Source organism: Pinus tabuliformis, chromosome 6 (assembly GCF_031772625.1).
Source record: "Pinus tabuliformis cultivar Carrire ecotype Pingquan chromosome 6, CPIR1, whole genome shotgun sequence".
In the NCBI taxonomy this organism is placed as follows: Eukaryota; Viridiplantae; Streptophyta; class Pinopsida; order Pinales; family Pinaceae; genus Pinus; species Pinus tabuliformis.
The window spans coordinates 1,981,414,189-1,981,442,024 of NC_142292.1; positions in this window are offsets into that span (position 1 = coordinate 1,981,414,189).

Below are 27,836 nucleotides of genomic sequence, written 5' to 3' on the forward strand. Positions count from 1 at the left end.
CTCGATCGAGAGATTGCTTCGTGTCCTGCCCCTGGAATGTACTATCTCTCCCCTCCGGGAAAGACCTGTGATGAAATATATGTCTTCCACTTCCATCCTGAGTGGCATCTGGTCAATTATAAATGCATCATCCTCGATACTCCAATAGTGAATGAGCATCTCAAGCAACCGTGTGTTTGCTTTCATATTTGGCAATTTGAAGAATTTTAGCAAACCACATCCCCGCAAGGCATCCAAAGCATTTTGATCATTCATGACCTCATCATCCACTGCGGTATGCTCCCTCTCTCGCCAAGTGACTGTCATCCTGAAGAAAAAATGATTTTCAACTGTTAGTTTTTTTGTTTAAAATGTTCGCGGCGTATATGCGGGTCCCCTTTACACACAGTCGCGTGTAGGGCCCGCGTGTACGCGGGTTTGATATACCCAACCCGCATATACGCCGCGGAGAAATTTTGGCAAAAAATCCAACGGTAAAACTTCAACTAAAAATTCTAAAACTAGTCACAATTAAATGCAAGTCAAGTATAGAGCTTACCTGGTGATTTTCGAAGGATCTGAACGGTTGAATCTGGTATATGGAAAGTTTGCTTCTGTTGCTCCAATTTTTTGCTCTCAAACTCAAATGGTGAAAATGGTGAGTCCAAAATCTATTTTATAGGCTTTGAAAATTCAAAATTTTTTCAAAACTTGATTTTGTTTGGCCTCATGTCACTTTTAACTTGGGAGCTTGGAATGTCGAGAATGGTTTGCTTTTCAGGTCATTTTGGACGCTTTTTCGACAGTTTCGAGACGGATCCATGACTGCTGACCCATCATGGTAGGTATCGTTTTCTCACTGGCATATAGGTTAGGAAAGCCATTTTTCCGCTGCATTATGCATACTAGCCTCCATTTGTCGATACATCTGCCATAGGGTCGATCCCATCGTGTTATGGTCAGTAAACCATCTTCACTCGCCGATTTTTTAATCATGACATGATGGTAGAGCCATCCTTTTCATGGGCATCGTAGTTAGCACCTCACTGACATTTGTTGCCCATGCTGCTCCGATTTGAGTAGGCTCGGGAGTCCTCTGTAGTCCCGCCATGACTTATGCGATGAAGACTCATTCCTCTTTGCTTCTTCACTTCGTTCTGGCCTTATACCCTAGAGGCTCCTTTGTGTTGAGTTTTACTGCTGCATTGCATTTTGAGAATTTGCACCTTTTGGCCTTGAGCTGGCTTCACTTGGACTCATGTTTAAGCCAACGTTTGACCATGACGTCTGCAATATCAAAATTGCATACCTTTGACTTCTGCAACTTGACACACCTTTACCCATGGAAGGAACACACCTTTGAGTGTCTTTGACGAATTTCGCCTCCCTACATTGAGCATAGGAATGTTCCCATCCTAGGAACTAGATCATCTATTTCACTGACACTCGTTCTTTCCACTGTACCATAACATTCTTTTATTCTTTTTCTAGCTTAAAGAAAAAGACAAAAAAATTATATATTCCAAAAAAGAGCGGGAACGGGACAATATTTCCATTTATTGTTGGTAGCTAGAGTCAGTCGTGTCGCCCTTGAACAAAGCACTCAAAAGCAAAGTCTCCTCCATTTGGGTGGGATTTAGTTTGACTTAGGTACGCCTTAACCTTGTTATTGAGTCAGTTCTCCCCTGATTGGTTATCTCTTCCAATCATATGGACGGTTCATTCATGCCTCCTGCATGACGAACTTATACAGAGTCATCATATGCTGCCACATAGTCACATTGAGTCGTGCTTTTGTTCAAGGGAAGTTAGCTTGAGTCAGGCTCTCTGCGGTGTCTCTTGACTCATTTTTCAGTCGGCCATCCATGGTTGTCAGTGTCTGGTCTATCATCACAGCAGTTATATTGGTCCTTTACTCGTGCCGGTTTGAGAAGGTCCCTATTGACTTCTTGCTGGCAGGTCTTGTCCTTATCGACGATGACATCTTGCTCTGAGGGCAGGCCTAGAGTCGCACCCTGGCCCTATTTACATTATTGATAGGTCACCTTGTGCTCAGCATTGATCAGTATCATGGGTCTTTGACTGAGTGGTTTCCCTTGTGTTCGACATAAGCTTACATTATCACACATTAGGATTCGTGCAGTACCTTGGTTTCCATTTGACCCTATTGGTGGATACCTCACCTCTGTGTCAGCTTTCCTTATTTGTTGGTTTAGAGGGTTTCTGCCGTACGCTAGCCACATCTTGTGTACGCCGGAAACGTGCTTCGGTCGGGTTACTACATCTTTTTTCGTCCGATTCCTTCCACATTATTGGCCTACGGGTTACACTCGTGCTAGATTGATGAAGGATGCCTTAATGCCTTCCTTCTAGCAGATCTTTCCCTATCGACTACGACTCATTGCTCTGGGGCAAAGATCTAGAGTCCATTTGGCAGTACCTTGGGGTTTGTAGTCATTAGTGGCAGATCCTTTGCTATCGACAGTGGGAAACCATCATTGTCTCCTGATTGATAGATTCTTATAGGTGTTCGACTCCAGCTCATTTATTCGCACTTGTTAGATTGTACTGGGTACCTTGACGCTCATTATCATTATCGGTGAGTAGTCTCGCGTTTGTTAACAGTATACATCAATGACCAGTGATCAAATGATTTCTCACATGGTCGACTTTAGATCATTTATTCCCATGGTGTAGAAATGTACCACGGCAGTCGGTGAAGACCTCAGGTTGCATCAACATTTGTTGGTTCACTTGACAGTTGCTCCTATTGTTGCTAGTTGATACCACTCCACCTTATATGTTGCAGTCATTCATGGCGACATTCTATATGCTGGCACCTGAGTTTGCAGTGTAGAACCAGCTTACTCCATCATGTTCATTTGGTACCTTTTGGGGATCATTCATTGATATCAGTGATCCGTTGTATCTTTCAGCATCATTGACAGTCTTATATGTGATATTCAGACATGTACTTGTTTCGAACATGATCAGATGATCCATTATGTATTTTCCAGTTCTTTATACTTGTATACTTAGTGGATCCGCTTGTACTTGATATGCGAACATGCTTTACTTTCTCTGAGCATGGGTATGCCCGCCTCAGACAATGTTTCTTTCTGATCTCCTTTTGCGGCTTGGCAGGCTGAACTCCGGTGACGTTCTTCTCAATTTTTGCAGATTTCCTTTCCATGGACTTGCTTAATACATTTCAGCCATCATGTACCCCTTCTAACCTCATATATTAGGGGGCATCAGCCATAGCTCCAAATCTCACTCTTGATGTTTGTGATGCTGCACTCATGGCCTAGGGCAACCCATCCTTCCAGACCTAGTCCAAAATTTTTAAAAACAGTGTTTTATCCCTTATACGCGACATTGCCTTGAGTTAAACGCGTGTATACGTGGGTAGGTCTATACCCAACCTCCGTATATGTATTAAAACATTTAAAAAAATATAAAACTCCTTAATTTCGAGCAGAGATCACGGGTTTTACCTGCTGATTACTTGTTAGTGCCCGTGGCCCAACTGTTCCCAACGAATTCCCAACTACACAACTACCTTGGGAGAAGTATAAAAAGGCTTCAATGGGAAGGCCTAAAGGAGGAGAGAAGAGAGAGAAAGATTATTATGATGAAATTTCCCTGACTAGGTCTGAAGATCCTTGTGCCTCCTGCACTTCCCCCATTTATAGGAAACCCTTGTTTCCTTGTGTGTTGATGTCTATCCACCTTTTGAGATATCATGGAGTAAGTCATGGAAGGAGTTTGCTAAAGGCTTGAGATTGGGCGAATCCAGAGGACGGTTCCGCTTGGAGCCTCGCGAAAGGACGAATCAGGTGAAATTATTCCTTTATGTACTTTATTTGTCTATAATAAAAGAAACACTTGTCCTTGTTCCTGATATAGATCTTCTTCATGTTTATGATATCTATGTTATGATTCATGTATGAATGGTTGTTTAATTGCATAACTAACTACCTTTCAATATATTATGAAGATGATTTCTTGATGATGTTTAGTCCATATACTGCTGTACTTTCTTTAAGTGATGGTTTTGCTGGTCAAAGGAGCAAAAGGGACTCAAAGAGGGTTTGTACCCTATGTGGATCTTCTCAAACGGAGGACCCCCAGGTATGCCCCCTATCACATAGTTTGCTTATATTAGCGTTATGGCTATATGGAATGTGTGTTTCTTTGTATAGATAACCTCCGGTCTGCTAGGGTATTAACCCAAAACCCTAGGGGAATTCATCCCTTAACAGTTGTGGGTTCACAACTGTAAACTTATGCACATAAATGTTGGTATTTCTTCAACCCAAGGGATCATAAATATTCCAACATTTTAGATGATTTAAAATATTATCAATAAAATCTATCATAATAAATAGTAAATTATCATAGAAAAATAGGACAACCACAATATGTGATCTTGCAAATACATGTATATATAAACGCTTTGTTAAATCCATAATGTTAATATTTCATAATGTTAAATCCAATATGATAAGGTTGTAAAAATTTTCTTAACTAAGAAGGAGGTGAAAGTCATTTCCCACTTCTCATTACATAAAATAATTTATTTTTTAATTTTTCTACAGATATTGTGAAGCTCCTCATAAGTTACGTCCACAACATAGATCAAATTTAACTTAAAAATTATCCCAACTTGGAGCAAAATTAGAGTGGTTAAATAAAATTTCACACATCTTAACTCTAACTTGACCTTTACTACTTACCCGAAACTATGTTATCGACCTTTGCAAACATGCCATGCACTTTATGTTTTACATAAGGCTAAATCAATTTTACTTACAACTCACTTTTAATATTTTATCTATAAACTTGGATGAGATTCTTTAATTTTATGGAATTCATTGTTAAGTAATTCATAATGAACGTTAACCAACTATTAGTTGGGGAATGTTAATGATATAGAATGTACTACCACCATGACACCTTCTCTGCATAAGGAATTTTTTTTCCCATTATCTAGTTAAAAAAAATCTATGTCAACCAAATCGACTTTCCTTTCATGTGATCGAAGCAATGAGAAAATATTTCCTTGGCATATCATCGAAATATATTTTAATCTAAATCTTAACTCAAGAAAACCTAATTTGTTTACTCACCCCAACTCACGAAAACCTAATTGTATCCCAATGTGAAAGTATATTTCAGTAATCACCGCAAATCCATAGCATCAAGTTTTCATTAGTCACTCCACCAGAATTAGAGATGAGGAAAATTTAATTGTATAAATTTTGAAATGGCGTAAGTGGAGTTTGATCTAAACATTATAATATTTTTAGATTAGATTTAACAAAATTATGTGATTTACTTTAAATCTATTTTTTCAGATCCAAAAATCAATATTAAAGTTTAATAATAGATTTCGTTATAGACATGGAACAATAGTTTTTACGATAATATTAGATTTGAAATTTTAATTCCCATAGGACCTAAGAGTTTGAGTCTAAGCTTTGATACCATATGTAACAAGCCCAAAATTAAAATATGCAATGAATTAGATCAATTATGTGATTTATAATCAACACACAAATATTCAATTAATTAGCATAGAATTTTGAAAAACATGAGCAGAGACAACTTATGTGTAGCGATGATATTCCTTGTGATTTTGGAGTTGAATGTTATTTGAATCTCGCTATCCGCAACAAAGTTTTGGGAACAACTCTCCACCTAACCATAGACTCAGCTGCACATAATCTTTCTATAGTGGGCCACCTCCAAACCTTCAATCAACATACTACTGCCAGGGAATCCTTTGTCTCACAACACTTTTCTCTCAAAAGAATGGATGAAGGAATGGATGAATCTCATCCTTCTCATCATCCATTAAATAAACCAAATGGTTCAAAAAATGGAAAGGGAACCCGCATGCACACATTCCATATGTCAACATGCCAACTTTTATTTCTTTATTTTCAAGTTTTACTTAATTTAACTCTTTCTTATTTTATTCATTTTTACTTTTTGTTATTTTTATTTATTCTTACTATCTATATATATATATATATATATATATATATATATATATAACTCCAGGTTATTATTTACTATTTTATTTATTTATTATTATTATATTACTTTCATTATTTATTATGTATTTACTATTATTATTAAGGGCATTACAATTTTAAGTATCAAAGTGACTTGCCTCATAGTAAGATTGTACTTATTTTCTTAATCTATGAAACTAGACATAAAAATTGTTATATTTTGTTTAATAAAAGTTATACTATATAGAAAAAATTTAAACTAGCGAAATAACTAATAGATCCATAAATTGAAATAATACGCATCTATAAACTGAATTAATGTTCATGTACATCCATAAACTATCCATGTATGAAAATATACAAAGTATGTATCACATGTGAATGTGACCTATGCAATGGGCCTGCAAATATACAAATTATACACTCTAAGTACCACTAGAACTCCCATGTGAGCTATCTTGCGCAAAGTAATCGTACATAAACTTGTACTACAATATAACATATTCAAATTGAAACTAATTAGATCAATATTTGTATAAACTAAACAATATGGAAATAAATGATTTTAACCATATTTAACTACATATTGAATCTACTAACCTCACTCAAGTCCAAATGCAATTCAAGTAGGATGAGTGTTTGATGAATACGAATTTGGTGCTCCCCTGATTGTGGCCAAATATTAGGGCCTGCATCGATGGACCAACATTGCCAATGCCTCTATCCCCAACATCCCACTCATGTGTCCACATAACTACGACATTGGTAGCATTCTGCATATGGGTCTGTGTACACAATGAGAGAGAAAAATTATAATTAGTCTACGAATTAATTAGCACACATGTAACTTAAAAAAGAAAATGTTGAAATCTTAGGAATAAAAAAGTTTACCTCAACTTCTAGTCCATGTGGCTATATACAATGACTCTCCTCCACATGAGTATTATGAGGTGGAGGTGGAGGAAAATCCATGGAAGCATGCATTGATGGTGTAATATTCCTAATAGAAGATTTGCAATGATAACAAAGGAAAGTAATAACATTCGCAATAAAATTTTATTTCAGTAAGGAACATATGAACATAAAATTTTCATCAACACCCAAATCGGTGCATTTTTTATTAATAAATAAGCTGGAGTATAATAAAAGTTGGATGAGGTGCACTTGGGCTTGCACAAGGTAAGCTACAAGCCTCAGGTGATTAATACAAAGTTCCCAGCTACTGTGAATTTGTTGCTCCCAAAAAGCTGCATTGTCCCCTCAAAATTCCACTGCTCGCTGACTTCAAGCTCTGATTTACCCCTCAAAGCAACCTATAAATTTCTACAACTTTGGGGATGTGCTCCTCTCCAAAAATCCATAAAAACCCAGAAAGGGATTTCCCTGGTTTTGACCTGCCAAATTCAACCCCTTGGGGATTGGCCTAGTTTTTCTACACTGCTGGATGACTTGTCCTCTTGATTTGGCCCCTAAAAATTGCCCAAAATTTTCTATAAATGTAGGGTTGTGATCCTTGTCGAAAACCCAAAAAAACCCTGAAAGGGTTTGCTCTAGTTTTGACCCAATAAATTTTACCCCTTGGGGATTAGCCCTCTTCCAATGCTGTAACTCACTGCCTGTAACTGGAACTGCTGTTACGTTCTACCACAAAGTTAGGAAACCTCCCCAAATCAGACTCCCAATAATTTCCCCACAACCAAGCTCACCAATCCTCCTGTTAAGCCTCCTTCCAAGTGACCCCCACTAGTGACTGTGCAGTCCTTTGTGAGGATGACGCAGGCCCTTTGACCAGCAGCTCAACCTGGGTATTTGGTTGGCCTTCCTTCTGTAATCTCTCATATCCTACGTGGAAACTCGATGTGAATACCTCCAACAACATTCCCAACTGAATTCCCTGACTCCCCCGCTCCACCAAACACACAGTCTCTCCCACTGCGTCCCCAGCTGCTCCCAAACTGCGTCCTTGCTAGCCAAGGTAGTGTACTCCACTGCTGGGTGATCTTCTCTCTATCTCCAATGGGAAATAAATCCTTCCTAGGGTGGCACTCAAATTCCACTGAAGAGAGGGATGAGCTTCACTCCTTGGGAAGCTCCTGTGCTGAACAACACTTGTAGCTTAGCTAAACAGCCAAAGCAACAATGAAATTCTCAAATCATCAAAAGGCCCCAAATTCTGCTCACTTCTTTCTATTTATTCTTGCTCCCTTGGGCCCCACTTGGGTCCCATCAAATATTTCGATTCCCCACTTAGGAAAATCGAGCTACCTCCAAGGGGTGTGTATTTTGGGTGGGTGAGTGGCCCCCACAATCCACTAAAAGGCACATCAACCCCCTTTCTCCTAAGTTCTTCCATCAAAATTGCATTAAGCCAAAAATAACAAAATTTCCAAAAATGGTTTCTCCTCACCTTGGGAAAACAATTAGGAAGGGACATTACAGTCCTCCCCTCCTGGATGTTGCTTGTCCCCAAGCAACTGCAAAACTGGGTGTTGCAAGATTTGTTCACTCTCCCATGTGGCATCCCAAGACTGAACTAGATCACTCTCTTCCATGACTCCGCTCATCATGAGACAAGTGATCTATCAACCAACTGAATCCCCGGATCCCATAGCCAGACCTGCTGTGACATAACTCTAATAGCTGTTGGAATCCATTCGTGCCTCATAGTCCACACATGCAATCAATATATATGCTCCATATATCATGAACTAATCTGATGCATGCTAAACTTCCTTGTGCCTGCCACTGCATAGTACTGATGACCATTGGAAACCACATGTGCCAAATAGCTATCCCCTGAATGCAGCCAATAGATGGGTTTCTGATACTTGCAATCGACTCAATGTATGTGGATCCATCCTACTCCTGCCAACCATCACCACTAAGTCTACCATCCACCCTCTCGATAATGTGCCAATACAATGTTTGGAGCTCAAACACCCATTGGAAAGTTGCCTCAATCATACATGGTGTCCTCTGCTCATGCAGGATCCTAACATGCCATGTGGAAAGAGTGGCACATGTATCCCCCATGACCAGATCCCCAGGTGTAGGCTCAGTGATGAGCGATATGCCACCCCTACAAAATATCACCTCATCTCCCAACATGTGGTTGTCAACTTGCACATCGATCCTGCTCCTCTGCTGTAGAATATCTATCGTGCCCCCACTGAATCTCATAGCGTCGTCTCAAGAAAATCCCCCAAGTCTTGCTATCCACACTATGGGTTTGGATCGAACACAACAAGCCTCCCCTCAACTACCTGTGGTGCCAATGAGTGGAAGATGCATGGGTTCCGATGGGTATGATCAAGAACTCGTGTGGATGCTCCAGGGCCGTCCCATGACCTATCCGCTCTCCCAACCTGGGTATCTCCACCCCAATGACATGCCTGACATCCTCGTCAAGGAACATCCCTGCTAGTAGCACTCCCCCTGTCCACAGTGAAACCCCGCACACTACTGCATATGACCATGTATCCTCATGTCTCTTAGCATACAACTGCACCCAATCGCACATCTCTATGCATTTTCGGACCATGCTACAAGCTGCTGCATCATCCCAGATCAACTGGTACCCCTCTTGTATCTATGTGTCCTTCACTTTATTAGGGAATGCACTAAGATGTGAACCACTCCTCCTACACCACGATGCAACCTTGCACACCACTGCGCACCTCCGTGCTCCTCCACATACTGTTGTGCACCACTGCATACCCATATACACCCCTAGATATCAAGGTCTAATACTAATTCCATAGGCATAATCTTGCATTCTGTCAGGGTCGCCATCTCTACTACCATTCTACTGGTAAGCACTCCACGAGGTGAGCTATATCTCCTCATTTGCCCAGATATACCTAAGCGGCCTAACTCCTCATATGCTAACGTGAATAACACTACTGAGTCTATCCTTAGTAGCTCTAGTGTCTAATATACTAGTGAGAGAGCATTGTCTCCATACAATACCTTGTCTAGTGGCCGACCAAAGCCACGTCCTCCTACCAACTCCTGCCAGAGTAGCTTAATCATCCTAAAATCCCATTTACACCCAACATTCCATGACAAGTCATGAAATCTTCCTACGCTCTTGTCAGCCCAACCTATCACTGGTGTTATCCACAACTATGATGAGAATATGAAAATGCGGGTGAATCCAATCACTGGATCCACCATCCTGCTGACTCAATGACTAAACGAATCCATGGAGTGAAGGGGAGTCCCACCTAGATCCCAACGATGATCCAACCCTTGAGCCCCTCTGGCAAACCACGGCCCATGTTGAACTATGCCCCCAACCATGGATGTATCCAAAAACCTAGTTAGCACTATCAGGGACCAACTCAATACCTCTTGCCACCCAACCCGTGAGAGGGATCAAATGCAAGAGTCCCTGAGTATGTAGCAAATCCATCATATGAGTGTTGCTCCCTACGCAACTCATGTCGCCTCCTCGCACTGGCTCAGACAACATATACAATCTGTCTAAGGTAACTTAACAATATTGTAGGCCCCATATACATAAGCTTTAAGAAAGTTATTGAATGTAAGTACTACAACTCTACTAGCTTCCTACACATCTATCTGCTCCTCGTTGATGGCAGACCCAAAAGATGACTTCCCATCCTTCTCCATCATGGGCTCAGCTAGAGTCTTGAGCTGCCCCACCACATGTACCTCCTCAAGCATAATGTTGTAGCATGATTAGTTTTGATAATTTTTATTTTTATCAAAATTATTTGATATAATAGGTTTTAATAGTTTAGAAATAATAAATGGGCCTACAATTTTATATACCCAGGTGGGATAATATGGGGTACAAAGGGAGGTACCCAAGGGAATAATGTAATAATGGGATGGGCCATAGTAATAAATAAGGTGGTTAACCCGTATCATGTAAGGGACCACAAGTAGTTAGCAATAATGTAATGGGCCCATGGTATTAGTTCGATGGTATGAGGGAACCATGGTAATGACCCATGGTATTATATGTATGAGGCCTATATAGAGGCTAGAGACTCCACATGGAGAGATGTCAAGGATTATTGTATGAACAGGCATATGGCTTGTGGAGTGTTCTCCTTCCTTAAGGAGTGAATGTAAGGTGTTGCCCTACCTTAAGGGTTTGATATTAATAAAGAAGCATTACTATCTATTTTGATCTTGTTATTTTTGGTGATTATTCTTGGGTATATTATTACTATCATATATTTTTGGATCAGATCTATAACAAGTGGTATCAGAGCTATAACAAGTGGGTTTATTTGCATTGTCTTATATTTTTCTATCAGATCTATAACAAGTGGTATCAGAGCTATAACAAGTGGTATATTTTCATATCAGATATATAACAATTGGTATTAGAGCATTTTCTTGGGCAAAAGTGGAGAATTTTTTTTTTCTTTTGCAGGATTTCTAGGGCGGCAACTTTGCAGATCAGATCTGTACATTTTGGGGAAAAATTTGAAAAATCTAATTGCAGATATGGATTCTTTATGAAAAAATACCTGATTTCAAAAAACAAATCGGCCGAATCGGAGTCTGGATGAAGGAGATATCGCTAATCTAAAAATCAGTGGTGTTGCAGACATTTTTTCGGGGCAGCGAGTTTGCGGCGCAAATCTTTACGTTTTGGGGGAAAATCTGGAAAATCTAATTGCAGATCTGAATTCTTTGTGAAAAAATACCTGATTTCAAAAAAAAAAATTAGTTGAATCGGAGTTCGGATGAGGGAGATATCGCTGATTTAAAATCAACTCTTTTTTTTTTTTCAGAATTTTTGGTGACGGTGGGAGAGTTGCAGCGCAGATCTGAACTTCCAGTGCCTGGATCAAGATTTCTATCACATGGGAAGATGCAAAATGGTTGTTCCATTTCCAAAAACAGGTTATAATAGGAATTCTGAGCAATATTGATAGAATTGTGGCCATTTCAAATTTTCGCCAAGTAAGTGAATTTTTCTCAAACCCTCTTCATGGAAAATTTTACAGGAAAAGATGATAGCCCTACTATTGAAGAATTCATACAAAAACTAAAGAGCATTTTTGAACATCATTGGAAGTCTATAGTACCAATTGGTTTGAAAGAAGAGGCCGCCATATGGTGGAACTCACTTGGCATCAAAGACTTGTCCAAATTTTCGAATGAAGAATTGGAAAAACTCCTTATGGACAAATGGTCTCAGGCTAGAAAACAAGATAAGGGGAAACATGTGGGGTTATTTCTTACTGGTATATCCTTATTACAAGTTCATGGATTGATTCAAAAGGAGAAGATCATTGTTTCTATAAATCCTAGTCACAAGCATAATTTTATCAATGTTAATTTGGAAAAAAAATTGCAAGTTCCAGCAAAACACATTGAAAACACACAGGTGGATGATGAGGATGTTCAAGTGTATAAGAATTTGAATATTTCTATGGATAAGTATGTGTTGCATGGTGATTTTTATACTTCAAAGATGAATAATATTGATGTTGTTTTGGGATATCCTTGGATGGAATCTATGGGTACTATCAATATTAATGTGCAGAAGAAATTCCTTAAGCTCTGGTATAAAAAGAAAAAAATTACATTACAGGATATTTCCATCAATAAACAGATAAAGTACATGGAGGCTGAAGCAGAAGATGTTCCAGGGACTGACATATCAGATGATGAGCCTTTGATGATCGACAATCAAACACAAATAGAGGCTGAAGCAGAAAAGGTTACATGTGCTGATACATCAGATGAGGGCTCAGTGGTTGAAGTCATATTGGAAAAGAAGACACCACAGCAGGCACCACAGTAGGGTGAATTAAAGAAAAAGACACCGTGGGTTAAAACTTCAACATATCATCACCCACATCACCCCGCAAGAAAACAACCAACAAGATGGCAACCAATTAGCCACAAGGACAACAACCCCCGCATGACAGATAGCGAGGAGCGAAGATCCACCTACTACACATCAACACAGAAGAGCTACCACGGTCAACTTCCATCTCAAGCGAGCGAGGCACCAGTGAGATCGAGGGTTCACCTTTCTCTTGGATGGCTAGATGCATGTGCATGGTACCAGTGGACTACTCTTTTGAGTAGATCTTATTATTTGTGTTCTTCCCATGTTTCGGGGACGAAACATGCTAAGGGGGGTGGAATGTTATATACCTAGGGGGGATAATATGGGGTACAAAGGGAGGTACCCAAGGGAATAATGTAATAATGGGATGGGCCATAGTAATAAATAAGGTGGTTAACCTGTATCATGTAAGGGACCACAAGTAGTTAGTAATAATGTAATGGGCCCATGGTATTAGTTCGATGGTATGAGGGAACCATGGTAATGACCCATGGTATTGTATGTATGAGGCCTATATAGAGGCTAGAGACTCCACATGGAGAGATGTCAAGGATTATTGTATGAACAAGCATATGGCTTGTGGAGTGTTCTCCTTCTTTAAGGAGTGAATGTAAGGTGTTGCCCTACCTTAAGGATTTGATATTAATAAAAAACATTACTATCTATTTTGATCTTTTTATTTTTGGTGATTATTCTTGGGTATATTATTACTATCATATATTTTTGGATCAGATCTATAACAAGTGGTATCAGAGCTATAACAAGTGGGTTTATTTTCATTGTCTTATATTTTTATATTAGATCTATAACAAGTGGTATCAGAGCTATAACAAGTGGTACATTTTCATATCAGATATATAACATGCGCCCTCAAAATGTAAATTTAAGTTTCATTAGCTAGTTGATTTAGTTAATCATGCATCTAAAAATGATTAAATGATGTAATAAAGTAATGTTAAACATTACTTACAGAAAAATGAGAACGTATTTTCAGAAAGTGAACGAGGTTTTTGTTTCTAGCATCCTCTTGTACAAAAACCTCTCTCAGTTTTCTAACAACTATTATGGTTTGGGAGATGCAAATGCATCTTTGAAGGCATGGTTTCCAAAAATTTCCTATTTTAGTCACCTTTTTTGAGAGGATATTTTGGCTACAAAAAGATGAATATTTGGGAGCTGGAAGAGGTTTTAGTTCATAAGATTGCAAAATACAAAATCCTATCTCACTTTTTATACATGTGTCAAGGGTTGGGAGATACACTCTCATCATGTTTAGCCTATTTTTCTGACTGTGCAGTGTCCTGTTTAAGACACCCTTTTGAAAAAAGTATTGTGGATAACCAGAGATGAATATTGGAAAACGGTAGGATGTTTTTGTTCCAAAGATACTAGAATACAAAAAAATCTCTCAGTTTTCACATAGCTAGCTCGAATTGAGATATTAAAAGGGATGAATGGACCCTATTTTTCATAAATTCGGGAGGAAAAATCTCAAAGACAGTTAGCCTACTTGGACGCCACCTCATCAAATATGAGTTGCAATCAAATTCGAATTTCTCTTCTTTATTAATATCAATCCTCAATGATAGTACTGGAACTCTTCAAATAGTTTTATTTACCTTTCTTTGTGTTATATTTTTGTAATATAGTTTTTAGATATTTGTAATAGCTCTTGATATTTTTATCCAGATATTTTACGAGGAAATTGTATAAATACTTCATCAATTGAAGTAATATGTGTGGCCTTTTGATCCAAGGCTCTTCACTTTGTAAAGTTTCTATTATAGGATTTCTAATGAAAGCTTTCGACTCCAGTTTGACAGAATTTTGTGTTTTCTAGCATGTCTTTCTAGTGTTTCATATCTTATTTCTACACATGTTCAAAGCATTTATATGAAGGTGTGGGTAAGTGTAGATTAAGGTTGGTTGAGTTGGTTTCCTGGTGTAGTTTTTGCAGTCAAGGACTACATATGGGAAATAGGTACAACACATAACATCCTCATCTAGCTCACACTTCTCATGGTGCTCTCCATGCTATTGGATGTAGCTATCATCTAGGAACTCTCTCATAGCTTTGGTTACCTCTATGCCTATTGGCACCTCGTCAATGGATGGTCCTATGGGTGTGTGCCCAACTGTCTCCACCAATGTGTCAATCAGGTCTACCAAAGGAAACTCCCACAATGGGGGCTCCTGTGTCACAATATGTGCATCTATGTGCTCCTCACAACCCTGTGTGCCCTCAACCTCATGTTCAGCCTCCTCATATGTCTCCTGATGTCTAAAACTAGGTCTCCACCAGCAAAATCACCTTCGGGTCTCATCCTCTAACTTCCCACCTCTACATGATGGTCCAACCATTGAACTATACTTCTCCTTCCCTTGTTCATCCAAGGAATGAGTCATGGTAGGATGGTCAGACTAACCATACGTGTGGGTTTTGTACTGCTGGGATGCGCATGTATGTACTTGGGTTTTGTGTTGGTTATGTATCAGTCACTGCATCCCCTCTAGAATCCATTGGTTCTACCTCACCAATTGTTGGCTCTGCCTCAACAACTCCTCCATGATCTTTCTAGCCTCCCCAAAACTGGCCAAGATCATGCTCTGATACCACTATAATATTCCTAATGGAAGATTTGCAATGATAACAAAGGAAAGTAATAACATTCACAATAAAATTTTACTTCAGTAGGGAACATATGAACATAAATTTCTCATCAACACCCAAATTGACTCATTTTTCATTAATAAATAAATAGGAGTATGATAAAAGTTGGATGAGGTGCACTTGGGCTTGCACAAGGCAAGCTACAAGCCTCAGGTGATCAATACAAAGTTCCCAGCTGCGGTGAATTTGTTGCTCCAAAAAAAGGTGTTGTCCCATCAAAGCTACATTACTGGCTGACTTCAAGCTCTAATTTACCCACTTAAAACAACCTAGAAATTTCTGCAACTTTGGGGATGTGCTCCTCTCCAAAAACGCACAAAACTCAGAAAGGGTTTGTCCCTAGTTTTGACCTGCCAAATTCGACCCCTTGGGGATTGGCCCAGTTGTTCTACACTGCTAGCTGACTTGGCCCCTCAAAATTGCCTAGAAAATTCTATAAATTTAGGGATGTGATCCTTGTCAAAAACCTGGAAAACCTAGAAAGGTTTTGCTCTGGTTTTGACCCTCCAAATTCGACCCCTTGGGGATTGGCCCTCTTAAAATACTGTAACTCACTGCTTGTAACTGGAACTGCTATAACTTTCTGCCACAAAGTCAAGAAACCTCCCCAAATCAGACTCCCAAAAATTTCCCCACAAACCAGCTCCTCAATCCTCCTAGTAAGCCTCCTTCCAAGTGACCCCCACTAGTGACTGCGCAGTCCTGAGTGAGGATGACGCGAGCCCTTTGAGCAACATCTCAACCTAGGTATTTGACTGGACTTCCTACTATAATCTCTCCTCTCCTACGTGGAAATTCGATGTGAATACCTCCGGCAACCTTCCCAACTGAATTCCCTGACTCCCCTGCTCCACCAAACACATAGTCTCTCCCACTACGTCCCCAGCTGCGCCCAAACTATGTCCTTGCTAGCCAAGGCAGTGTACTCCACTGATTGGTGATCTTCTCTCTATCTCCAATGGGAAAGAAATCCCTCTTAGGGTGGCACTCGAAGTCCACCGAAGAGAGGGATGAGCTTCACTCCTTCGGAAGCTCTTGTGCTGAACAACACTTGTAGCTTAGCTAAACAGCCAAAGCAACAATGAAATTCTGAAATCATCAAAAGGCCCCAAATTCTGCTCACTTCCTTCTATTTATTCTTTCTCCCTTGGGCCCCACATGGGTCCCATCAAATATTTCGATTCCCCACTTAGGAAAATCAAGTTGCCTAGAAGGGGTGCGTATTTTAGGTGGGTGAGTGGCCCCCACAATCCACTAAAAGGCACATTGGCCCTCTTTCTCCTAAGCTCTTCCATCAAAATTGCATTCAGCCAAAAATAACAAAATTTCCAAAAATGGTTTCTCCTCACCTTGGGAAAACAATTAGGAAGGGACATTAGAGATGGAGGCTACTATGTCTTATCAACTACCCCTTCGAATGACCTCAGAATCTCATCCATGTAGTTGGGTTGTGTGTGCATATTATCATGAACTTATTAATATAAATGCAATCTAATACGAAATAAATTATTATATTAATGTATAATTTGATAATAAGAGTCAAAATTTTTGTATATATGTATCTAGTTTGTGTCACGCAGGTTGTGCACCCTCCAAGTGTCATGGATGGCATCATGACACATACATGCATATGACAAAAGTTGGTCACTAGGTAGATTTGTGATATATGAATCATCATATAATGGAATCAGCGAGTCACGAGGCAACGATGGTGGCCTTCTCATCTCTCCACAAAATGTGACATGTGCACTGGCTAATGTCATTTGCATGATATCTGCAATGGTATTCTTGGTCTCAACGTCGAGTTGTGATGACTCCTCTAGCTCCGTCGACAATACCACACCGATATGGTAGTGGCAACAATCTCGAAGGTGGTGGTACATGCCTAGGGTCTCTACGAGCCACATTATGATCAAAGGTGCGTCCTAAGTCAGTTCAATAAAACTCAGATCCAGTGTTGGTGTAATCCAACCTCATATGTAGCTTGAACTCTGCATATATATGTTTTGCAAAGTAAAGGGGGACCCTGTCATGGTGGGGGAACTAGCCCCAAGCTCCAATGAATCGATCATAAACAAAAGGATCTGCATCAACATTCTTAAAATATCTTAGTGGAATCACACCTCGATGTCTAGCACGAAACTCCAAAGGAATGTTGAACAACTCCCCACGAACATCAATGTCCTTGGTGGCATCTTTCACCACCTCCCAAGTATGTGGGCTTCTAACCTCCTGCCTCTTAATCCTTTGTATGGAATGTAGGAGATGGCTCTGTGGACCCTTTGGTATATATTGATCAACCTATCGATGTTATCTAGTGTCAAAGACAAACTACACTTCGTATGTGAACTAACAGATATTTTACCCAGCTCTCATGTGATTCATGTATGTTGGTCGCTAACATATTCGAGCGTGATATTGGTTGTAGCATTGTCCCATGATAAGATCGACATTGCACTATGATCCTCAGCTTCGCCCCTGTTGAGGGTCTGCAAATCATAAACATAATTTAACACATATATAACAAACTAAAAGCATAATAACATATACATTAAATTCAAACACATCAATTGAAGATGATTTAAAGATTAAAGATAATTTCAAGACATAAACACATAAAGTTTAAAGGGGATTTAAAAATACATGAGGTGTACCTATAACTAGTGAAGAAGGTCCACTATCTATAATATGGTCATCCACAAAGACAAAAACACCACCTCTGACACTCTGATTGGTGTTAGAGCAAGGATCTATGAGTGGAACACACACTCTGGTTGGGCTATGTGATATATCATGAGCCCAACCATGTATAATAGATCCCCCCACACTCCAATGACCTACAGTTGGGGGGCATATAGAAGATGCCTCTGCATTTTACATATAATACATATAAAATAATCCAAGAAATAAATATTGACTAAACTATTTAAACATATAATACAAAACTATTACATATATAATACATATTAACTAATCCATGAAAAAAAATGTTGACTTAAAAAAAATGTTGACACTGCTCCTGGACGCACGGCCTCTTAAGTTGGGTCGATGTTGTGGTCAGGTCCATGCGTTCTTGTGTCTCCACTTCCCCCTGCATGTCCACCTCCGTGGACATTTCCTGATCCTCCACGATCTCTTCGGCGGGCGTAGTGGTGGTTTCTGTTGCTGCCTCGGTCGCCTCCCGCTGCGTGGCTGCTTTCTGTTCTTGGCGCATTCTTTCCGCCAACTTTGTGATGCGCAGCTTGATTTCCTTCTTCTCTTAATGTGTGGCAATCTTTTCTAATTCGGCCAAGTCCGGGGCATGCCACTCCGAAGGCCATGCTGCCATTGCCTCAAAAATTGCATCGTCCGTTGCAATGAACAGAAGCTTTACCCATGTTCGAGTTGGATCCTTTCATGCCCCAATATACAAATTATGCATATCCGCCTTGAATTTGGCCGTGCTTTGCAAATTGCTGTATACTGTTGAGGATAACCACGGTCTGCGGTTGATCCATGTCCGGATACTCACCTCCATAAATATCCAAAACACCTTGATCTCACGAACGCTCGTCACGTTTTTTGTAGCCCAGAGTGAGTTATACCTCACGACTTTAGGTAGGTTCTTCTCAATGTTGGGAAACTGGCTGCCCTTCGGCAGCTCCCCTCCAGCCAGTAGGATCGATAGTAGCAACCATGCATAGTCGAAATTCTTACCCTTCTCCTAGGCTTCCCTACAATTCGTCAAAAATTCGTCGCAAAGAAATTGCGCCCAGTTGAACTGAACCCCCTCTGCACACTTCTCCGCGAGCGCAATGACAGATGCTAGTACCTCGTCTGCGCGGAATTTCCTCATGAGCTTGCCAGCCAGTAACTGGGTGGCGATGCGCACCCCTCGGTCTTTGATACTTGCTATTACATACCCTCGCTTCCGCTTCTCCAACTTATATTTAGCCTTCATGGCTTCTACGAGACCCACGTCACTACTCATTCCTACTATGGCTGTAGGATCGTTTCCTTTAGTAGGCAGCTGGGAAATTTGGTGTACTAAATCAGCCGTGATGGGAATCGGTTCCTCCAGCCATAGATACCCATCATGTACTAGACATAGTAGCTGTCGGATAACAAAAATTGTGATGGCCGCATGGTGATAGTGGGGTATCCACCTCAGATTGAGTAATCTTGCCTTCTCCACACCCTGTAACCACTTCTACTGCAGTAATTTCTCCACGGCCAATTGGGGGAACTTCTCACTATCCATGAGGTCCTAATATTTGAACTTGATATTCGATACTCGGCCCAACGGCAGATCGTCGAACCTTATTTCATCCGGAAGAAGCGGGGTCTGGAGCGTGTTCTTCATGGCCTCCAGGTCCTTCGGTATCTTGGTCATCCCTTTCCACGGGGAGATGTATGGTGGTAATGTTATCGCCGAAGGTACTTGTGAAACATTTTCCTCTTCCTCATCCTGTGCTTCAATCTTAGCGATCAGGGCTTGTAAATATTCCTCTTCCTCTTTGGGTTCAGTGGTCATAGCTTTGCCCTTTTCAGCCATTGACAATTTACCGAACCGCGGTGATACCCTAACTGGCCCCATAGTCTGCTTGTCTTTTTGGGGTCGCGGCGTGCATGGAGACTTTGGAACCTCTAGGGAAATGACCGCTTCTCCAGGCTCCTCCTGAGTCAGTGGGGCTCCTCCACAAATCTCACTCTGGTTCTAGCAGCTGACATGGTTTCTATCCTGGATTCGCTCAGGTACTTAGTCATGGGTGGCAAGGTAGCTTGGTGCTTGCTACTCTGTACTGGCTTGAATCTCAAATATCCAAGTGTTGTTTTGAGGCTACCCCAAGGGGTTTTATAGTAACGTTTGAATTTTAATTCGACCATTCCCTCCACTTCTGAGTCATTAATATCTTCTTGGCGGTAGATCTTCCCGTATCTAGCTCTGAATTCCAGTCATAATGGCCCGTCGCCTGCTCCTTTCTGTCGTAAGTCAGACTTCTTGTCATGAATAGTGACATCAACAGTCACCTCCCAGCCTACCCATGCGGTAGCACAGCCTCTTATGCACGACCACGATCCTGGTGACCTACTGGCCCTGTGCGGAACCTCCTATCTGCGCAACTCTCCTGCAGACTTGTTTATAGTCCCGCGCCTTCTTTCAACTGCTTGGAGCACTGAGACTATGCTTTCCACAGATAGTTAGGTGGTCGCACCCCAGGTGCGAGACTTCAACTTCCCTGCTAGCTTGGGCTGTGGGCACCCTTCACCTACCCTTGTGTCCATTAGTGCATCTCGTTCTTCTTTGTATGGTGCACCCCCTTGTTTGGTAAAGTGCGGTCACAACCATGATAGCAGGGTCGCAATTGTTTCTATAGTAGTAGGGCCGGCCAGGCCTGGTCTCATCATACCTAGTCTCGCGTGGCCCGCTTGTGTGACTCCGGTTTCTAGTTTGCTGATTCCTTCGCCCAATATTACACTTTTCCTCCTTAGCCATGTTCATTCTTCATTGAGTGCATGGAGTTTCAAACTCCCTCGCCGAATGGATTCCTATAATTGCCATATTCCCTTACCTAGGTCCCTGCATTCAGTCTGAGCTACTGGGTCTGTGGTCAGGGGACTTCTCTTTGTCTTCCTGGTTTCATCTTGTCTGATCACTGATAGGGTCATCTTCACACACCTATTTTTTCTTATGGTCCTATAGGCCCATCGAACCCTTGGTACACATAGATTCCAATTTTTTTGTTTCATCCGACGAACTCTGTTCAGGATCCCGAATGTTTTTCAGAATGCTCCGTTGTGAACGGCTGGCGAAATGTGTCGCCTTTCCTGCTACCGCGTCGGGTTCTGATTTTTTATTCTTAGTTGGGAAGGTGGTTGCACAACATACGTCTGCATCCCTCGCCATAGGTAGGTGCTCAAACCGCTTCGTCCTTGCTGTATCGAGTACGGTCGACGCTGGGGACCTCCAAACCGTACACGCACCCGCCTTCTACCTTCGCGCTAGTTCCACCTAGTCTTCTGATGCGTACTCCACCCTTGTGCAGTTGTCACGTGTAGTGCCCCTTTTTTCACACCGTGCTGCTTTTGTTCCAGTATTGCAATTTCACAGCGGTCTACGAATTCCTCCATGTCCATTGCGCCCCCATCTGTTGGTAGTTCCCTTGCTTCGGTAATCATGCGTCGCAGTGATCTAACCATCATATTACAATTCAGCGTTGTTACTTCATGCAATCGGTTCTTCCATCCCTCTATTTCTTCATTTGAATTCGACGTGCAAGAATTGTCGCGCTCCCATGAGATTCTCCCGTTCGTTGTCGGATTCACCCGATCCTGGTCATGCACCGTTATCTGGTAGATGTAGTCCAGTTCATCATCACTGTCCTCATTGCGCACAAGTTCAGTGTAGCGTGCTCCTTCTGCTGGATCTAGCGGAACTATTACACAGAGAGACCTTTTCTCGAATATCATCTTCCGTCTTTTTAAGTTGATGACTCCATTCATGTCTGTGGCCTAGTCTATTCCTAATAATGCGGGGTAAGGGTTACTGTCATCCATGATTTCTATTACCTCAAAATCTGTTTGGGTGCTTGCGCCTTCGATATCCACTGTTACTCCTTGCAATCTCCCCATGGGAAAGATCTTTTGTTGGTTCGCCATCTGTAATTGAATAGGAGACCACTATAATGCGGGCCTGCCCATGCGTTCCCATGTCTATTTAGGTAGCACATTCACATCTGAACCTAAGTCCAGAATGATTTGATCCATCTCATAGTCACCAATCTGTGCCGTCAATCGCATTTCCCGCCCAGTGTGCAAAGCATGCTTTCCTAGTTTCTTGACCACGCATGGTTCACCTGCCCCTACACACCTAGTTATCAGCTCTTGTAATCCCTTAACTGCCTTATTGTCCCGTAGTAGCTTCATACATGTCTCTAAAAAGGTAGTTAGCATATAAGGATCCATTTTCGGCTCGGGTTGATCCTTACTACCTAAAGTAGAGGCCTCCACAAAGCTCTTCTTAGCTTCCATAAATGTCTCCTTTGCACGTTCCAAGTCAAACTCAGGATGCTTGGTAGGGGCCTTGCGAACCCATGTGTTCTCCTCGGGTTGCTTCCCTTTATCTTCCCCCTTGGTCGCACCGCTTCTGAGCACCATGTTCACGTTGGGGTCTTCTTCGCACAGTTTAGACCTCATCATTTGGATGTTCTGCGTTGGAGTAGACTAAAGCACCCCTTTCTCACGCATCTGTGCAATTAGCGTGGGGCAATGTATCGCTTCATGATCAAACTGATAATAGTACAGACAACATGTTCTTGTTGGGTTCGTACAGTCACACGCGTAGTGCCCAGGTCCTCCACAGTTGTCGCAGATTAACTGTCCACGGCCTCATCCAGGTCCCATTCCTCCTCGTCCCCGTCCTCGTCCCTGGAACCCACCGCGTACTATTGCTGCGGCTGTATCTTGACCTCACACCTTAGTCTGCATCATGTAGGTAGGTGTTCGATCCATCAAAAATTCATAACTCTGACAGTTTCGTTCAACGTGGCCCACCGATCTACAAAAATTGCAAAATAGTTGATGGGGGGTCTGTGTAAACTTCTGCAATAGATGACAGTTGTCAGTCATGTGTTTCCCACCACATGATAGATCGCACACGAGAGCGTGGGCGCCGCACTTGGTCCTGCCCGCGCCTCTGGTCTCAATAGAATTGGCCCCCCCTTGCCAGATAGTTCGCGAATACCCGACAATGATCCTTATCGTGGTCCTGGCTCTTACATTTTATGCACCACACTTCTTCTCGCGCTTCTGGCCAGGGCACCCCATCCTATTTCAAACTCTGCATCTCCAAGCATAGGTTTTGTAGTTATGCGTGGATCTGTTGGACTCCTAACCTAGGATCTTGTATCGGAGTTTCATGCATCCTCATCGCTATTTCCAATGCTTTTACCTGGGTTGAAAGCTTCTGCTATGATAGCGCCGTCCTCAGTTGTGGTGTCAAAGATGCCACAAACCACACGTGGTGCTACACATCCATCAGCGTGATGTTAGCCTCGCAGATCGTGCTCTTCAGTCTCTGATCCAAATCCCAGGGGGTTTCGCCTGGAAGCATCGCGATCTCCTTGAATCCGATGATCGACTGTGTCTCTAATTTCGGTCGGCTAAATTCCTTGTTTAATGTAATTTGGATTTCTGCTATTCCAGCATTTGGATGATCATTCAAGTGCTTGATATACCAAGTTAGTGCGCGATCCTGCAACGCACTTACCAATGTGGCCTTCTTAATGTTATCATCCATAACTCTGTGTGCTTCCCACACTGCTCTTACCACAAACCAAAAATGATATGGATCGCTCCCTAATCCTCTGAATACAGGCAACTTGATCATGCTCACCATGCTAAACTGTTGGTTTGGTGGAGGTGGTGTGGGCGAAGATGGGGGTGAAGGAGGTGACGCGAGTGGTGGTGTTAGCAGAGATGATAGCTGCGGGATGCATTGCCTTATCAAACTGACTGCACTCCTTGGAGATGCCCAAGTGCACTCTTCCTCGCCCACTCGCGGAGGTGAAACTAAAGGACTATTTCCTAACCCTTCGATACCTTTGTAGGCCCTTCCGCTTCGTGTCGTTCCACTCATTAATGGATTCGCATCACCCGTTTTTCACACAATAGCATCTTAATCTAGGTATTCAACGATTTGATGTACTTACCTCGTGGTCCCTTGAGAAAACGTCTTTCTGCTTCGCTGTAGCTGACAGTCGTGTCTATCGTGAATTCAGTGATAAACCCTCCTATTATCTGATCCAGCCAATGATCCACGGCCCATGCGATCTTATCTTCAGATGCCTCTAGCCTGTGTACCAACTCTGGAGTCCACACTATGGGTTGCTCAAGCTTGCACCTTCCTTGGCTATCTGCTAGCCTTGTGATCCAATCATACAGCTCTGAAGAGAAAGATGCGAAGAAGATCTCATGAATTTCCGTATATACGTAGCAATCCAACCACCTCTTATCAGATATTTGCAGGGTTTTGTTTTCCTGTACCACAAACTCGTGAAGCTTCTGATCCAACCAATCTTCAATCTCTTTCTTCATAGGGTTCCAGTGTTCCGACATCAGACATCCCTTAGGCAGATCCCAGTCCCGACAACGGAACCATTTGTTGGCTTATTGGGGCCTGACCCAGGTTCGGAAGTGTTTTAGCCAAACAAATCTTGCACTACTGACCCTTTTGGCAACAATCCGCGAAGCGCGGACTGAAGTCTCACCCGAGGTAGTATGGGAGGGTTCTGGAACCAAGTTTCCGCACCCTAGGGATGTCTTGATGAGGTCTGGAGGGGTCGCGAACTGATCTGCGCACTCGCGTTACTCTGCACAGTTATCTGGCCCTCGCGTAGCTCGCAAACAAGGTACTTCCTAGATTCCTTATTATTATTGCAGTTATTATAGATTTGATCTAATTCTTAGAGTCTCAATCAAGCATTCAATAGTTATAACCAGTGCGCGCAACCATAAATCTTAAAGATATGCATAAAACCATAGCATAAGAATAAACATACAGATCTGTGACCAGATGCACAATAATTTAGAAACGCTTATCTTTATTAATCTTTTGTTTCAGTACAATCCAATTATGCCCTGCGTACTCAGCTGCAGGGGTCCGTGCACACAACTATGGACTCTACCAGGCCTCTGTGCACACAGCTGCAGAGCCTTCTCTAACCACTATCAATTTCTATTATCTTACATTATTTTCGAGCGGACAACCCTTTGACTTGACCCATTACAATTCATGCTCCGCGCACTTCGCAGAACTTTTACCACATAAATACCCAAAATTGTGGGCTTTAAGCCCCAAAACCATTATGCAAGGGATCCGCTACCCAATAGGGTTTAATCCTGTTGGCAATGATTTTCATCAATATTTTATAGGAGGATTCACATAAAGAGATAGGACGAAATATGGAGAAGGTGGTAGGATTGGATTCTTTTGGAATCAGAGAAAGAAAGGAAAAATTGGTGCTACCCCCCAACTTATTTTTAACCCTGGTGTAGTTCAACATTCTAATTAGATATTTTTTAATAACATTCCAGAATAAATGATAAAAGATGATAGAAAAACCATCTAGTCCTGGAGCCTTCTCAGGTTCCAGATGCCAAATAGCATTGTGTACTTCTTCTTCTAGAATAACATTAGAAAGAGACACATTAGAGAGCGGAGAGACAACCCGGGGAAGGGCCCGAAGGAATTTAGAGGCCCCAACCGAAGGGGTGCACACCAGATTGAGGAGAGAATTGAAATGATTGAATGCCTCCTATTTAATTTCTGATGAGGTGTTGATTGTCCGCCCACCTACCACCTTTATTTCCTTGATACAATTCTTGTTCTCATGAGCCATTGCTTGTTTGTGGAAGTAAGAAGTATTTGAGTCTCTAGCTTTCAACCATAGACTACGAGACTTGAGCCTCCACAGATTTTCCTCCTGCCTACTTAGACTGAAAATCTGGGAGAGGTCTTTTTCTTTTTGAATATGTGACTCTTCAATGTGACTTTTCTCCATCATATTATAGTGATCTTCTAATTCTTGGAATTTTTCTTTCCTTTTTTTCCTTGGGGGCTGATAGTTTTCTTTGAGCCATTTCCTTAGATCCGTCTTGACATTTTTTAGCTTGGATTCCCAAACAAAGTTGGGGGAGCCTTGTATTTTCCAAGTCCAAGATGGCTTTATCATATTCCCAACTTTTTCATCTAAGTGTTAGCCTCCTGTTGCAACAGGTATTCATCTTTAATGATCGACATTTTTACATGCCAAATATGTCATACTTTGCATACTACAATGTTCCATATTTCCTTAAGAGGCCAAAGAAGAGGCCATGAGAGTGTGCTAGTCTAAATGCCATTGTCGTATTCCAGTTTTGATGAGTTATTCCATTTTTGAAGGATTTTCAGTTAAGGGAAGGCCAAACAGCTTAATCTTGGCCTCCCTAGTTTTCAATTGCTTGTTTAGAATATAGAGTTGAACATCTGTCCAAATTGTTTAATCTTGGCAGATTTGTAGATAGGTAGAGAATCTTGGGCACTCAAGAGCTTAATCTGAGCCCCGGAAGAAATAAGGATCGATTTAGATAGGAGGATAGCAAAAAGAAAAGAATGAAAAGTTGGGTTTGCTAGTTCAAGTGCACCCAAACCAAAAAGAAGAAAAAATGCTAGGTAAGTAGGCTGGGTAGGTAGTTTTGTGGTTGCGGAATCAAGCTATGTGATCCATTTTATGTTTTCATGTGTTATATCTATTCAGATCACAATTATGAGGCAGTTTTCCATTTGGATGAGCTCAAGCGATGCATGTCTAACTTCCCCTTCTTCCTCTTCCACAAAACATTCACTAATTTCCCCAAAGGATATTGAGATCTGCTCAATACTCCTAGATTGCTCCATTTAACTCCTTTTTCCCCTTTTAAAGCCTAAGTTTGCTATACTTAGCGCTTTCTCCTCAAATTTCATATTAACTTCTAACTTATTATATAAATCCCATAATTTTTTCCCTTCCCCTACTAAAATATGTTAAATAGCCCCTCTATATACATATCCCCTCCTCTGGTTGAAATATAACCATAAATATTGCTTGGGAATTGCTAAGTTTGCCTGAAACTTAGTAAGAACCCTCCTCTTACCTCTTTAAGCCATCTCCCAATGCTTTGGACCCCTTCCAAAACATAAAATCCTTCTTCCTATGCATTAAAACCCTCCATCAGCCATGTTTTAACCTTTTCAAGCCTCAAAACCCTCATTCATACTTTCGGACCCCTTCCGAAGTATTAGAAATCCCTCATTTTGCTTAAAAACCATTCTCCGATCAGAGAATCACTTCTCCGATCATATATATTCCTTCTAAAGCATTGGAACCCTCCTCCGATTGATTTACCTCCCCTCCGACGCGATATCACTGTCGGAGGTAGTAGCAGTGATGGCCTTTTCATGCCCCTTCCCTTTGATCCGAAGCGATTTCGCTATCGGGAGCCATTCATATCACATTTTCCATATACCCGCATATATCCATTTCTATTGTTAAAGCCCCTTTCACCGCATAAACCTAAGTTTTTCATAAAACTTAAGTTTATCGCAAAAACCCACATTTTTCGCTTTATCGCATCGCATCACCCCATTATATATATCGCTACCATCCGATCAAGCCTCAGATCCGACGGCCCATATTAAGTCGCAACCCCCCCATTTTGGCGATCGCAACAATAATAAAGCCGCACCCCTCCGCCTCGCCGACTGCCGAAATGCTGAAATAACCTTAGCCGCCCATTCAGGCCCGCAGAATCAACGGTCTAT